General features: G+C 46.6%; 2 non-coding genes across 2 annotated transcripts; both read right to left on the bottom strand.

Annotated features, from left to right (window-relative positions):
• Positions 1-1,032: 1,032 nt before the first annotated feature.
• On the bottom strand, positions 1,033-1,105 carry trnav-cac (transfer RNA valine (anticodon CAC)). Its single transcript has one exon. It is a non-coding gene; the product is annotated as a tRNA-Val (tRNA).
• A 1,922-nt stretch (positions 1,106-3,027) lies between these two features.
• On the bottom strand, positions 3,028-3,100 carry trnai-uau (transfer RNA isoleucine (anticodon UAU)). Its single transcript has one exon. It is a non-coding gene; the product is annotated as a tRNA-Ile (tRNA).
• Between the last annotated feature and the right edge of the window lie 1,778 nt (positions 3,101-4,878).

Here is a 4,878-nt window from a genome sequence, read left to right as displayed (position 1 = left end):
GGAAAATTCAGTACTTGTGACTAAATGTGGAATTTATTTCAGTGGTTCATGAGAGACTAAGCCTCATAATCCTCGAACATACGAGATCGAGGATCAAACGTACTTTGTGCAAAAAATCCTTACGCAAAACGAGAGGCTGTTTAGCACAGGGCCAAATCGCCCTGTGCTATCATATAAGAAATCACAATATGTAGATCAGTTTTGCTCAATACCTGTTTGCGTACTCTAGTCTGGAATTAATTCAATCCAACTTTATGCCGCCAGTGGGGCTGCTTTAGCACAGGGCTAAGTAGCTGGCTTTTAAAGCAGACCATGGCAGGCATGCAGCACGATTTAAATTCCCGTACCAGCCTCCCCGAACAGGCGCCGGAATGTGGCGACTAGGGGCTTTTCACAGTAACTTCATTTGAAGCCTATTTATGACAATAAGCGATTTTCATTTCATTTCACTTGATGTTTCTACCCGGTATGGACCCGGGGACCTTTCGCACGTTAGGGGAATGTGCTAACCACTACACTACAGAAACCGCTGGCAGTACAGCAATCAATGGACTTGTGCAATGTTCAACCTCACTGTGTTGCTGCAGATTCTCATGGTTCGTCTGAGAGGCCATGTCACTTATTACAAGAAGACAGCCGTTTCTTTAAAACCGATGTCTCAACTTATAAAACAATCAGGAATCGAACTTTACAGACCTGAAGATAAGTTATGTTTTGCTTGAAGTGGAAGTTAAATTGAGACGGCAGGGGTTTCGTAAATAACCACAGCCGATACGAGAATTGATGATGTCCTGCTCACTTTGCTCTGCATCAAGAATCAGCTGTCCGACCACTGAGTTAAAGCGCACGCCAAAAACTTGAACTCCGAACCTGCCAGGAGTCGAACTTGGAATCTCCTGATCCGCAGTCACACGAATTATCAATTGCGCCACGAACCCACAGCGGTGCATGGCTTTTGCTATTCCTCGTCGATGAAGACCAGCTCCGAGATTGAGGTAATATTCAGCAACAGACTAAACTGGAAGTACGAGATGTTTCTGCCCGGTTTCGAACCTGTGACCTTTCGCGTGTGAGGCGAATGTGATAACCACTACACTACAGAAACAGCTGGCAATCAACGGACGTGAACAATGTGCAACCTCACTGTGTTGCTGCAGATTCGCATGGTGAGGCTGAGAGGCCAGGCCACTTATTACAAGACGACAGCTGTTTCTTAAATAAAACAGATGTTTCAACATATAAAACCAACAGGTGTAGAAATTATATCGAACTTAACGTAAGTTATATTTTGCTTAATCTGGGTCTGAAATTTGTGCTCCTTGGTCTCGAGGTATGGTTCTCGTTTAGGGATTTTCAATCAATGCGAGCGGTCGTGTGTTTAAATCCAGGAAAAGCCCTTTACTCCAGATCAGACATGATGAATTGTTTGCGATGCTGACGGCGGGGTTGATTTACATTGGCCCACTCTGAAAAAGATTCCTCAGGACTCGGGATGTTTACGTCGTTTCTGTCCCCACAGATGATGCTCGTGGGAGGCAGTGTCTGAGCTGGAGTGCGTTTGGATAGAATCGATGCTCCAGATCTGGGGACGTGACCCATCTAATCCACAGAGCCAAAGTGGAGAATTGAACTGACTGGAGAGCTGCATCTTAACGCTGACCTCCCGGACCTCGGCCTCCTGAAATGTTCCAAAGAAGCTCAACAAACACTCGAGGAACAGCAGCGCATCTTTCCACTGGGCTCAATACAGCTTTCACACTCATAGTGTGTGCAACAGTCTCACACTGTAAATGCTGCCCCCATTCTGTGTGTCCTTCCATCGCAGATTTGGGTTTGAATCTTGTTTCCACTTGTTCTTTGTATCCGGGCGGTAGTTGTTGAGAGCTGGCACAGACACAGCGGCTGGAATGGCCTCATACTGTGGTGTAATTATTCTCTCATTCGATGCTCACCTCACTCTGTGGCCAGGGAACCCTTAGCCTTTTCTCATTTAATCTCTCCTGACTTGCACCCTGTCAGAGCGCTTTCCTGTTGTTCTGTTTGCTCCCACCGGGATTTGACTTGGTTAAAACGTCCGACATTTCTAACCGGTCCCGGTTTTAATGAAAGGTGATGGTGAAAGACGAGCTTTGTTGTCCTGTCGACAAATCCAGCCTGACTCGCTGAGTTGTTCCAGTATTTTCCGCAGATGTTAGATCGACCTTCCATGGCAATAGCAGCGTGCTGTAACAGCCTTGTGGATTTAACAGTCTGCTCAACAACTTCGGACTGTGAAATCCCTCCTCCCCGTTCACCACATGTTTATTTCCATCAACCTATTTTCATTGCTTCCATTGATATGTTTTCCCCCACCATTGTCCCCCCATCCCATCCCCCTAGCCCATGCCATCCCTCTTGGGAAATCGGTCCCGTGTACCTTATTGTCCTCTGCAATTAACACATTCTAATCTCCTTTTCGCCTCTATCAGCACCGTTCTTAACTTTGATTAGAACCATTTACATTCCCTTTTTCTTCTTTCTGTCCAACACATTTTTGTTATTCTCCACCTATCGCTGGCCGTCTATCGAGGCCCAATGCTTAATGCTCCCTCCCTTCCCCCACACACACACCGCCAGTCTAAATCTCACCAAAGATCCTGTTGTCCAGCTTCGACAAAGAGTCACCCAGACTCGAAACGACTGCTGCCATCACGCTCCACAGAGGCTGTCAGACCTGCTGATATTGGCCAGTATTTTCTGTTCTTGTTTGAAGTTGAAGTTAAATTGAGAGGACAGGTCTTTCACAAATAACCACAGCCGATACGAGAATTGATGATGCCCTGCTCACTTTGCTCTGCATCAAGAAGCAAAAGTTTGAACTCCGAGCCAGCCAGGAGTCGAACCGGAATTGCCTAATTGGTAGCCAGTAGCGTTATCCATTGCGCCACTGGCCCATAGCCGTGCATGGCTTTTGCTATTCCTCGATGACGAAGATCAGTTACGAGATTAAGGTAATATTCAGCAACAGGCTAAACTAGACGCACGGGATGTTTCTGCCCGGTTTCGAACCGGGGACTTTTCGCGTATAAGGCGAATGTGATAACCACTACACTACAGAAACAGCTGCCCATGCAAGAGCCAACGGACCTGTGCCACGTTCAACTAAACTGCCTGGCTGCAGCTTCTCATTGTTCGGCTGAGGGGCCCTGTCACTTCTTACAAGAACACGTCTGTTTCTTTAAAACTGATGTCTCAATTTACAAGACCAGAAGACATAGAACTTCTCTTGAGCTGAAGCATTTGTTCAGCAACCCAAGGCCGGAAGTGAACGTTGGTCCCTGGCGCTGTGAGGCAGCAATTCTAACCACTCTGCCACCTCGCTGAAATTTTGCTATCTGGAAACCGCTCATGCCTGCAGATAAAATGCTCACCGAATCGACTAATTGACATCGTCCTAAAATGTTTTACAACGCACCCGCCAGTAGAGGGTGCCATTGTCAAGCATGGGCCTGATGAAGTCACGTGATGGCACTGACAAAGCCAATGGAGATGGTATCCTGAGTGATGTCACAATGGGCCTGGCCCCTGCAGTGTGTGGGTGGAACAATGAGCTGAACAGAGTCCGGGTTCCCTCTCTGCTTCTCAATCTCTGCCTCATCCCATTCCCATTCACACAGAGAGATTCAGTCAGGCATGCCTCTGTTAATACTGGCGGCGCTCTTGCATAGTAAGTTCTGGATTATGGGCTGGATTCGCCGGTCCCCCAGCTGCGTGTTTCTCAGATGGACAACTCACTCTCAGAGTCTCGGGAATTTTGATTAACCCTTGATAGATTAGAATTTAGAAGGATGAGGGGGGATCTTATAGAAACATATAAAATTATGAAGGGAATAGATAGGATAGATGCGGGCAGGTTGTTTCCACTGGCGGGTGAAAGCAGAACTAGGGGGCACAGCCTCAAAATGAGGGGAAGTAGATTTAGGACTGAGTTTAGGAGGAACGTCTTCACCCAAAGGGTTGTGAATCTATGGAATTCCTTGACCAGTGAAGCAATAGAGGCTCCTTCATTAAATGTATTTAAGATAAAGATAGATAGTTTTTTGAAGAATAAAGGGTTTAAGGGTTATGGTGTTCGGGCCGGAAAGTGGAGCTGAGTCCACAAAAGGTCAGACATGATCTCATTGAATGGCGGAGCAGGCTCGAGGGGCCAGATGGCCTACTCCTGCTCCTAGTTCTTATGTTCTTATGTTTCATTCCTCTACTTTCGCAGGCGGACTATGCGCAGATCCAGTAACTCAGTCACCGGTGACAATATCGCATCAGAAAGGGGTTCCGTGCGTTTAGATTGCGGATATACAGACCCAACTATGTACCGCATGCTCTGGTATCAGCAAAAACCGGCACAGCCGCCGAGATTGATCATCATTAACTTATTGGCGATGAAGAAAGAGGAGATCTCAAGGAGATATCTGGCGGCTGCCAACAAGTGTAAAAAGAATGGTTATACCAATATAAACGCGCTCAGTGTGGAGGACGGGGCGGTCTATTACTGTGCATTGAGAACAGTGTCACAAAGCAGCTACAGCCATGTACAAAAACCTCAGAGAGTATTTTCAATTCTACTAATGTTGCGTTCCTGCCCTTGCTCGGGGGGATGGTTCGATCTCGATTCGGAAAAACACTCAAGTCTATATATCCACCGATTATATTGGGGTCTCTGTCCTTGTCCAGGTCAATTAAGGGGACATTTGGGATTCGTGAGATTAATCTGCATGTCGCCATGCACAATAAATTTAAGCTTGGAATATCACTTCCGAGCAGAAGTAATGCAAGCTCTCAGATGTGGGGATAATCAAATCTTCCAGGACCATTAACTTGGGTGGGTCTAAGACTACTGCA

This window comes from Scyliorhinus torazame, chromosome 5 (assembly GCF_047496885.1).
Source record: "Scyliorhinus torazame isolate Kashiwa2021f chromosome 5, sScyTor2.1, whole genome shotgun sequence".
Lineage (NCBI taxonomy): Eukaryota > Metazoa > Chordata > Chondrichthyes > Carcharhiniformes > Scyliorhinidae > Scyliorhinus > Scyliorhinus torazame.
This window is presented reverse-complemented; position numbering and strand designations above follow the sequence as displayed.